At 41.2% G+C, this 12,017-nt stretch overlaps 1 protein-coding gene across 3 annotated transcripts in view; it reads left to right on the plus strand.

The window, feature by feature from the left end:
• TTC29 (tetratricopeptide repeat domain 29) overlaps positions 1 to 12,017 on the plus strand; it is a 358,212-nt gene that overhangs the window by 149,927 nt on the left and 196,268 nt on the right. The gene's annotated exons all lie outside the window — the stretch shown is intronic.

Here is a 12,017-nt window from a genome sequence, read left to right on the forward strand (position 1 = left end):
TTTCTGAGCCTAGCCTGGAGAGCTGCTGCCAGTCAGAATAAATGATACTGAGCTAGAAGGACTAATGGTGTAACTCGGAGTAAGAGAGCTGTGGGTGTTCAAACAGCTCAATGGTAAGTATAGTTACACCCTTCTAAATGCACTGAAATCAATGGGTTTAGAAGGGAATATCTGAACAAAATTTAAGATGCACTAAAAGGCACTCACCAGATTGTGAGATTTTTCAAAGGGGTGGTTTTTAGCAGCCAGGTTTAATGCAAGAGAGCACATTTTGCTGTTGATATTTTCATTTTTAACTAAATATGATGAAACATGCAATAAGTAGGCAAAAAAATACACAAGTGAGAAAGTAAGGACTCTCACTCATGACTAAACAAATCGCATTAAACAGCAAGTGATGATAAATAATGTTGAATGAAGATTTTATGTGACTGTTTTAATGTAAGTCTGCTGCAATCCTTATTGGTTTTTAGTCACTGTGTCGTTTTCTCAAAGGTTCATGCTGTCAGGCTCCCCTGAGAGTTTTAAAGCTAGCCTAAGATGTTCCACATTCTGGAAGGGCAAAGTTAGTTCAGTGATCCCGAGTGTCCCAGGAACATAGATGTTTGCAGAATGTGGAAAAGACATCTTTAACCTGAATAGTTTACAACTGCAGCCTTGTATACTGAATCTACCATATTGCTGCAATAGTTTATATTCAGAGAATGCTTCATATCTTGTTTGACTGGCTCCCATGTTTTCTTTTATACAGTGTTTATGGTGTATAAATCTATCTGTTTTAAACTGACCCTTTGGTTGTATTGCCTATAATAGTATGGAGTGCGGAAGTGCAAAGGAATGAGAAAATACTGTCAGCAATTTCTGAAAAGAGAGATTCATATTAATTCATAGCAGCTCATGCTGGGAAATCTATCCCTTTCCCAGCTCTGGAGTATTAGGCATAGCCCACATTACAAGAAGTGTTACATTTCTGTCCATCTGTGATTATTTATGGCACTCCTGTTGAAAAGAAAATGGACTACTCTAGGAAGTCATATAAGATGGAAACAGAATTAAGGAAGTCTAAGTACTAAGAAATAAAGATATCATTTAAATTCATTTAGTTTTGCAAGATAAACATGGATAAAAGCACAGTAAACAGGAGACTAATATTCTCGGCACAGGAAGGAGACAGACAGTTTCGTTGGCCAAGTGCCCTAAAAGCTCTTTAGTTCAGCTGGAATTTAAGCTTTCAGTTGATACGATGTATCTGAATCTATTAAGAGAAGAAATAAGATGAAGAAGAAAGGCTTTAGAAAGAAGAGAACTGGTCTACCAAGAACTCAAGTACAATTATTTGAGGCCTTTTAAATTAATGCTGTTTAACAGCAAAAAACCAAAATGATGAGCAGTCTCTCATTCCCAAATCATAAATTTGCATTCGTGCATGATGCAAAATACTCAGCTGGCTCCATAGTGGCTGAAAAGTCATTAGGTGAGTGACGCATAGGTGTCATTCACAACCCTAAACTATTTGTAAGGGCTTCATACTTCTTGCATGTGCTGTTAAGGAAATTGACAAAGAACTATTTTACTACAAAGAGCAGGTAAAGTAGAGATGAAACCTACTGCATTTCCTCTGGGGTTGTATTTTGTGTGCTTGATGTACTCTCCAGTTTCAAACCAGGACTCCATCTCAGTGTAGCTCAACCACTAGAATACTAGATTTATCAGATCCTGGATTTAATCTTCAGTTCATCCACGAGCTCTCTGATCAATGGACCTAATAATGACCTACCTCATAGGGTTGTTGTAATGGTGATCAGGTTAAAAATTCTCAGGTACTTTATGTAGTCGTAATCCAGTGATTTAAATCAGTGGTCCCCAACCTTTTCATCACCGGGGACCACTCAACACTTGACAGTTTTACTGAGGCCCAGTGGGGGGGGGTAGTTTACTCCTCTACTCTCAACCACTGCCCTAACGCTCTCTAATCGCTATGATAATGTTTAAACATCCCTTCAAAATAAGATACAGACACGCCACAACAATGAACATAAGGAACATTTTATTTTCATGGAAATTTTAACTAATGACAATGACAAATCAATGGGAACCCTGAGCTTGTTTCTCTGCAACAAGATAGTCCCATCTGGGAGTGATGGGAGACAATGACACCCGAAGTGTGTTGTAATGGGCCGGGGGGTGTAGTAAAGGGCCAGGGGGGGAATGCGTCCTTCGCGGCCCATCTCCACGGCCCACAAATTGGGGATCGCTAATTTAAATGGTCTCTTTGCTGAGATTTTCTCACTCTATACTAGGTTGTGTGGTACTTGTACTGAATTCAAAAATAACTAGGAATGGGCATGAACTGCAAAAATGCAGTACATACTGGTTTGTGGCTGAACCACAACCCCCATTGAAAAAGACTGCAATTCCTTTAAACAGTTTAAAGCTACTTCACAAGACAGTTTAAACTTTAAAGTTTTTAAAATCCTCTTTAAAGTCCCTTTAAACTGCAGTGGGGATTAGACAACTCCCCAGCACTCAGCTGTTTTTGTGGCATTTGTGGGGAACAGAAAGCAATTTAAAGGGTCTTTGAGTCTCTTTAATTCACTGCTTTCTTCTCTATACAGGCACCAACATGAACTGTTTTAAAAGTCCAGAGAAGTTCATGATGATAGACTCCATCTCGGACTTTGGTTCACCAACCACAAACATGGCAAAATTCATGACGAATTTTGCTTTCTAGTTCAGTTTGTGCCCATCTCTAGATATAACATTGACTTAGGGCACTGTCAAACAGGCTTTTTGCCTCAATTTCATTGCCAAAGCAAAGCAAGTTTTTTGTATCTTTCTCAAAAAAACTTCCTAATCTGTTTCCGTTCTGTGTGTTCTCCATTTCATTTTCATAGTTTTCCAAATCCCCTTTGATAGCTCTTGCTGTTTCCTTGTATGTTGCTGCCTGTGGAATGTTGAGCCAGAAGACAAACCTGAGCCAAACCAGCTGTGCCAGGGGGTTGCTTTGCCTCTACAGGCTAAACTGGGACTGCTGCGGTGCATTCTTTTTAGAGGCTAACTTGTCCCTTTCCCTCTTCCTTCTGTTAAACGCAAAGTGAAATCTCCATTGCCACCTCACTCCAAAGAAAAACAAGGCAGCAATGAAGCAAAATTTCGGGGTACGTAGACATGTTAAAGCACTTTTAAATAACAATGATAAAAAACTGGGATTGGATCAATGAGATCTCTTTTGAACCAGTTTTCTGCAATGTCTGGTAGGTAAAAGTGGAAATCGGTATCTGTGTGGAATTCTTTCTGTATACTTCTGTATTTAATACTATATTGCTTGATAATTTCCAGCAGTCTTTTATTTGGGACCACACCATACACTATTTGAGAAAGTCCATATCTTAATATTCTTAAATGACCCAACAAAGAAATATAATCTGTGGATGGCCACCCCAAATTTGTGTGGGAGGCATATTCGTGAATGTAGGTTTCTATATGCATGTGCCTGCTTGGATAAGGTAATATTAATATTAATTGGGAGCTATATCTTAAACATTACAAACACATAATAATCTATTGGGTAAGACTGCTACAGCACTTCCCAAAATATTGCAAAACATAGTTTAATATGGACTAATGTCTCCTCAGTGTTTCTAGTAATTAACAATTAGATGCTGAAACTATAGATATTAAACCATGGTTTATAATACTTTGGGAAGTGCTGTAGCATCCTCACCAATTAGATGATTATGTGTTTATAATGTTTAAGAATCAGCTCCCAATGAATATTGATTTTGCCTACTCGCAGTGTTGCATTTTGCTTTGTTGTTTGACTTTTTCACACTGTGTACTCTCCCTGTTGTCCGGATAAATGTAATTGGCATATAAATTATGTGGTAGCACCAATCAGATGTTCAGGAGAGATGTTTCAGGATGAATTTCATCCTCCAACTTCTTTCTTCTGTCCTTACCAGCTGATGGGTGGTATTCCTTGTTATTCAAACTGGGTACCCATACCTGAGGTGCAAGGAATCCCAGTACCTATTCTCCCACACACACACACCATGGGGAAGTCATCACTCCCACAAATACAAAACAATCAAGTTAATATAGAGTCTCGATAGCTAGTACAACTAACCCACATTAACATAGAGTAACTAGGATTTCTAATCCAATGGTGGGGGGGGGGAGCGGAATTGAGACACATGTCTAAAACATGTCAACTCTATACAACAACCCTTCATTTTTTATAACCAGGCTGGTTTAATAGCCCTACGTGATTCTGCCTGATTATCACCTTCCTCCCCTGCTCAGCAATGGCAAACCAAGTCGTGGATCATGCTAAAGAGTATGCAAGACAGATTGTTTGTCAATGCACTGTGCATCACTTCATTCTGTGCAGTGTCCCTCTGAAATTGAAAAAAAGGTGGTCATTAATGGGGTGACTAGCAGTAAGAAGTTATGACCCAAGCTGGCATCTCCTCCAATTCCTCTGCTGCAGGTCACTCCTCCTGCTGGTGAGCAGAGTGGTCGCTCCCAGGGGTTGCTCCCAGTATGTTAGCTGACATTCAGAAAGAAGATACCAGTTCGGCCAATTTATTTGTACATCATCTTCAGGTCTGCCCTGGTTGCAGGATCCATGTTCCAGCAGCTGAGAGAGAAAAGCTTCGTCTAGGCATGAGAGAGCATGTCGAAGAATGTACCTCACTTGCAGGGATGAAGAGAAATCATACGCTGGCCTACCTGGTACTGCATATTTCAAATTCATGTATAACCAGGCAAAGGATGGTTGGGTGGGTGTCTGCGTGGATCAGTTTAAATGTCAGGCAGATTAAAAGCATCATTCCCACCAATGCTTTCATCATTATTCTGACATGGATTTTGTTTTCATATTAAAGAGCACTAAAGAATGACAACTTTTGACATTACTGGAACTGCCATTTTCAGTTTCTTTTTCTTCTGATTTGTTGTCAGGTCAAGGACTATATAAACTGGGATGCTAAATGTGATATTATTTCTCCCCCACCCCACAGAACTTTAGAGATATTAATCTAATCAAACAAATTGTTCTTTACAAGTTGAGCCAGAAAATTATATACAATGGAACTGTTTTAAGGGTTAGTCCCAGGTTTTGATGAGTCTTGGGCAGAGAGTGCAGGTTCCAATCAAGCATGTATGAGCCTCCAGTCCCCAAAACAATGCTTTGAGCATCACCATCCACGCACTCTTCCCTGGAAATGCTGGGCAGTCCAGGTAGCTGGGAGTGTGGGAGGTGGTGTGCTTGCAAGAAAGTAGGTGAGGGATGGACATGCAGGCAGAGGAAGTATGTGCGGGGGGGGGGGGGTGGGGGTGTGGTGGCAGTGGGACCTGGCAGAAGCCCTGGGCTCTGGCAGATACCCTGCTGCAACATAACATGCTGACAGCAGCCCTGCTGTTATGAAAGGTTATGGGCATTCTGTAATCTGACATGTCCAAATAAGCAAAGTACACCATGGACAACCTAGGAAAATGTATAGGACAGCTGTTCAGTTATTAATTTTGAAGAAAGATGCTTGAGGCCACATGGGGCAGTCTGAGCCCTTAACTTGCAGGGATATTCTCCAGTGGACCATTGCCCTACAGGGCTTCTGGTAAACAGGCAGGAAAGCAGAGCTCAATCCCAGTGGCTGTACTGGGGGCTCACGGACAGCTTGGCTTGGACTACTGGGTGGCGAAATTGAATAGTGTCAACTCACCTGTTGCTTCCTGCACTGTTGCCAGTTTGCAAGGAAAGACAATGAGCCAACACCCATTGTTGGCATGATAAGTCAAGTCTGAACGGCTGTGCCGATGTGTGGTCCATTCCTCTTGATTCGTCCATAGACCATTTTAATCCAATACATGTGACCACAAACTGAAGAGTTGCAGCAAGTGATTCACAGTGGGTGGGTTTTAATGCTGGATTTAATCATTTTGAGACATTTTGAGACTCACCTGTGCACACACTAGTATCAATGGCTTATGCACTAGCTTGCTACTTATATTCTGCCACAAGGGAGGACACCCTTTCTGCAGGTTGACAGTGGGGGCCCAGGGTTTCAACTTCAGCTCTGTGCACGCATGTGACTGCTGCATGAAGAGCCTGGATGTTGCAACAGTGTCAGCAGACTATACACGAGGTGCTTTCATCTATTCAGAAGCTGTGCACCCGCATTGGTGCTGAAGCAGCAACACTTCTGCTATTCCTACCACCTCAAAGTGATCCTTCTCCACCACTCAGCAGTACTAAGTGACAAAAACTGGCAGGCTACCAGTAAACTGCTACATGAGCCATTTCTGCATGCACACAGACCTTGCTGAGATTCATTTACTTCTCAATCTCTATACAAGATAGAAAGAGGCAGGGGAGAGTAGGAGGAGGTAGAAATGTGTTTGGAGAATGCTGTCACCTCCTTGACAGTGTTTGCTCAGGTACTCCTGGGTGCAGAGACAGATGCAGTCAACAAAAATCCAATGTGTTCCAGGCCACCGATGGCCCTTCATCAAGGGAATCCATACCAAACAGATGAGCAAATACTCTACCACATGGAATCAATGTATATTTTATAAGTTGCAAATATGACATAGGTTACAACAGTCCTTGTAAAATAAACATTTCCCTCTCTTACTATAAAATTATACATACACAGAATCTGAGATATTAACATTTCCCTGAACTATGCAGAATATGTTAGAATTCCATATAAAAAGGCTTTTAAAGTATCACTTGAACAAAAAAAATGTGGAGGTCAAAAAGACCCCATATATATATATATCAAAGAACAAATGAACAGATTTTAGAAGTTGCTTTGGTAACCATCACTTCTGATGAAGACAAAAATTCAGGAAATAGCTTATGAAAATAAAACCAGTTAAAATGTGGCAAGGTAAAAAAAGCCTCTTGTGGTGCAGAGTGGTAAGGCAGCAGACATGCAGTCTGAAAGCTCTGCCCATGAGGCTGGGAGTTCAATCCTAGCAGCCGGCTCAAGGTTGACTCAGCCTTCCATCCTTCAGAGGTCGGTAAAATGAATACCCAGCTTGCTGGGGGGTAAACGGTAATGACTGGGGAAGGCATTGGCAAACCACCCCGTATTGAGTCTGCCATGAAAATGCTGGAGGGCATCACCCCAAGGGTCAGACATGACTCAGTGCTTGCACAGGGGATACCTTTACCTATATCTATATCTATATCTATATCTATATCTATATCTATATCTATATCTATATCTATATCTATATCTATATCTATATCTATATCTATATCTATATCTATATCTATATCTATATCTATATATATTGGCAGGAGGATTCTGCTAGTGGGCTCACTCTCTTTTAAAATAGTCAATTATTCACAATCAGTTATTAGAAATAGCTTGCTCTTCCCAAATTCATGACAATTATCTTTTAATCAGCTCAACCTATTTAAAATGGTGGGCTGGCTAAAGACCTCTGCAAGCAGACGCCAAAGTCCTATATTATATTCTTCACACTATTACTATCTGACTTTTGGATGAAGAATGCTCCAGAAAAGTCCTCTATAAGGCCCATTATGTACGGCCGCCGAAACGTTGATTTCGGGTCACATGGAAAACGCGGAGGGGGAAGAAGTGAAGCAAACAGCTTATGCACGGGACGGGACACAACGTCGGCAAAACCCAGAGTAACCAATTATGCAGGTGGCGACCCTGGCGCCGCTTCTGGTTGTGCTTTTCTTCCGCGTTTCGCTAACGCGGCTTTTTCGGCAGCATGCACCGAATCTGCGGCCAGTTGCAGCCAGCTCCGTGCGTTATCGGTGATTTTAGTCGCCACCATTTCACCCCGAATGCGTGCTATTCCCCCTGTGCATAATGGGCCTAAAACAGAATGTTTAATGTTCTGAGGACAGAAAAAGGAAGAAAAGATCCTAACAGAAGTTTTAAAAAAGGAGAGGAAAGCCTAACTCTTATGCTTAGTAAAATGGGAAAATTGTAACCTCTGATTCAAGGGCAAAAATATATTATAGTGCACTTCTATACAGTACACAGTCACAAGTTCAAATGGCACCAGAATTCTGTCATTAGAACTCCAGAGGTATAATTTCTAGTGAATGACAAAGCAGATGTATACCCTTCTCACTCCACAGAAGCCAAAGGTTCAGAAGGTATAACTCTGCTTTAGAGGGCACTGTTAATCTTTAAAATCATCTATAGGAGTGAAGCGCCATGGATTGAGACCAGGATGTTAAGTAATGGGGTGTATAACTTTCCCCCCCCCACCCCCACACAAACCATTTCTGCTTAGTTATATCCCACCTATCAATTTATATGCCTTTTCAGTTCAAATGCAAATAACTGATTTGTGCAGCCCTCAAAGCTGGGAGGGATGTTCGTTATACTGTTGACTCCTTGTGTTATTTGTGGCCCATCAAGGAAAAAAGACAGGAACAACTTGGTACCTGCCTTTTTCTTTTCAGGGTTCAAAGTAGCCTAAGGATTAGCCATTTTAAATCTGGAAAACAATATCAGGAGAATGTTTTTTTAAAATTAAGAGCATCCTTCCCCACTGCTGTAGCTTCAACATCTTTTTAGAGCCAAATTCCATTTCCAGGACTCCAGTAACATGCGTAGGTTGCCCCATACCTGAGGTCTGCTACTCATTTTGTATCTTGGAATGGTCTCCCTTGTTCCTTTGCTCCTACCAAAGACACATACATCACTTTATTTCATTAATTATTGGTAGAGGTTCCCAGTCCCTTTGCATATTTATTTGAAAACACACTAAACTGCTTTAATTAGAATATGCCATCTTTTAAAACAAAGCTTTTCATTTGTTTGTTGAAACACCAAAAACAAATAAGAAACAATAGGGATTAATAACCTGAGTAAAAATTAATTCAAAAGTTGTTGATTTCCTTGAGAGGAATGCAAAACATATAGTTACAAGGCACATAGATCAAGTCGTACGTCTTTTCAACTCTAATGAAAACAGCTGATTTATGCAATCCACACAGCTGGAGAGAATTTAAATGATACAGTTAACCAAGTTTCAAATCAATTAACACCAAGATGTTTGAATAATGAACTCTGAGGAAAAATTAAGTTTATTATGGGAAATGCTGATTTAATTACCGTGAGGGAGATTCTGGCTTTGATAAAGGCATCCAGATCTAGTGATGGAACAACAAGAAATTGATCAGGTGCCACAATTCAAGTGGGATTACTCTTGGTAGCTTTATAGTCCTCACTTGCTGTTATACTTTTCAATAGTAATCTGATTTGTTTTAGTATGTTTGGAACCAATAATAGACTGTCGATACTAGACAATATATAAATATAGGACTTGGCAGTTCTTGTGTTCATTGAAATCCAAATTGTGATTCACCAGGTGTATTTGTCCTGAGGTCATTCAGTTTCATTCTATATTCCCATGATTAAATCAATGTACTCTCTTGGCTTTTAATGCTTCACTAAGATAGCTTGTTTCTCTCTACCATGGGTAATGCAATGAACAATGAAACAGGGATTTGCCAAACAATTTAGATTCTTTTTTCCCTGCATGATTTTTTTAGACTGAATTCCTAATATAGGCTCCCAATATAGGCTCTGGCCTCCGGGTAAATCAATTGGAGAAGGGGTGTCTGATTTAAAGAGCTCTAAATATATTGCTTGGTCTTTTACAATAACAAAAGGTATCAAAGACAAAAGCATGTGGTAATCCCAGATTCCTTTATGACACTGATAGTTAACATGACACAGTTACATCATAGGCATTGTTACCCAAATTGCTGGGGAATCATGAATATAGCAAGAGGCTGGGTAACACAGGATCTTTACTATCAATTTTTACGGGGTCCTTTCCCTGGAAGAAACCCTTCTTAAATGAAGAAGACAAAAGCTTACACTCAGGGGATTTATTTGGGGAAAATATCAGGGTACATTCAAAACACACACATAAGCAAAACCATACATACACTAAGTTCTACAGCGGGACAAGTTACACTAGGTTCTACAGGGGGACAAGCTCAAGATACTGCACCTTTCTTGGATCCAAGCAGCCCAGACACAGAGTTGACAACATCAGGGGGTGGACAGGATGCCAGGTGTGGACAACACAACACACACACACACACCAGGGGTGGACAGGATGCCAGGTGTGGACAACACAACACACACACACACACCAGGGGTGGACAGGATGCCGGGTGTGGACATCACACACACACACACAGGGTGTGCGCAAGGCTTGATATAGTGAGAACAATACCTTGGCTAGGTGTAATGTGTCGCTAATAGCCTTGTCTTTGTTTTATCAGGAAGGATTGGGGGAAGACATTTGGCGGATAACAGATGCTGCAAGCCAGAAATTACACTGGACAAGAGAGACAAAAGAAATTGCAGTTAGTACCTTGAAGGGATATTACCTTTCCTGTAGATAGTCTAATGGTCTTTGGCTGGGGGGGGGGGTGATTTAGATAACGTAGACCTGGCCTGGCTTCCTAGGTTTGTTGAGAGGCCCTACTGACTCCATAGTCAGTCTCTGCCAGGCTGGTTTCTGTGTGTGAAGGTGTCGCTGTGTGAGGCACCCTTCCATTATGGGCTACCTCTAGGGTAACAGCATCAATGTCAACTGAAGACAATATTAGATATTGCACATATTTAAAATATTACTTTAATATTATTTTAACAAGGCAAAGGCCATAGATATATTATTAAGGGTGAATTTGGATGTATATTTAACACATCCTATTACCCTATTATCCTATTCCTATTATGCATGGATACAGGTATCTCATTTTTTAGTTCATTATTGATTTTATACTTTAAAAAAAAAAAAAGTAAGGGTAAAGGTATCCCCTGTGCAAGCACCGGGTCATGTCTGACCCTTGGGGTGATGCCCTCTAGCATTTTCTTGGCAGACTCAACACAGGGTGGTTTGCCATTCCCTTCCCCAGTCATTACCATTTACCCCTCAGCAAGCTGGGTACTCATTTTACCGACCTCGAAAGGATGGAAGGCTGAGTCAACCTTGAGCCAGCTGCTGGGATTGAACTCCCAGCCTCATGGGCAGAGCTTTCAGACTGCATGTCTGCTGCCTTACCACTCTGCACCACAAGAGGCTTTTTTTACCTTGCCACATTTTAACTGGTTTTATTTTCATAAGCTATTTCCTGAATTTTTGTCTTCATCAGAAGTGATGGTTACCAAAGCAGCTTCTAAAATCTGTTCATTTGTTCTTTGATGGAAAGGACAGATTACAATGTAAATGAATACATAAATTCTAAAAATATACACACACAAAATTAAATTAGCTAACCGCAGCTAGATGATGAAGAAGAAGAGTTGGTTTTCATGTTCCATTTTTCACTACCCGAAGGAGTCTCAAATCAGCTTACAATTGCCTTCCCTTCCTTTCCCCACAACAGATACCCTGTGAGGTAGATGAACCCAAGATCACCCAACTGGCTGCATGTGGAGGAGCAGGGAATCAAACCTGGCTTGCCAAGTTAGATGCCACTGCTCTTAACCGGTACACCACACAGTTTTTTTTGGGGGGGGCATCCACTTAACGTAAGAGCCTCTTGTGGCGCAGAGTGGTAAGGCAGCTGTCTGAAAGCTTTGCCTATGAGGCTGGGAGTTCAATCCCAGCAACTGGCTCAAGGTTGACTCAGCCTTCCATCCTTCCAAGGTCGGTAAAATGAGTACCCAGCTTGCTGGGGGGAAACAGTAATGACTGGGGAAGGCACTGGCAAACCACCCCGTATTGAGTCTGCCATGAAAACGCTAGATGGCGTCACCCCAAGGGTCAGACATGACTCTGTGCTTGCACAGGGGATACCTTTACCTTTACCTTTTTATCCACTTAACATAATTTTATGGTGACCCTGGAGGGGGGTGTCAAGGCAAGAGATAAACAGGTTTGCCATTGTTGGCCTCTGCATAACAACCCTTGACTTCCTTGCTGGTCTCCCTTCTAAGTACTTATCAGAGCTGACTCTGCTTAGCTTCTAAGATCTGATGAAATTGGACTCGCCT

The sequence above is a fragment of the Paroedura picta genome, chromosome 10 (genome assembly GCF_049243985.1).
Source record: "Paroedura picta isolate Pp20150507F chromosome 10, Ppicta_v3.0, whole genome shotgun sequence".
In the NCBI taxonomy this organism is placed as follows: Eukaryota; Metazoa; Chordata; class Lepidosauria; order Squamata; family Gekkonidae; genus Paroedura; species Paroedura picta.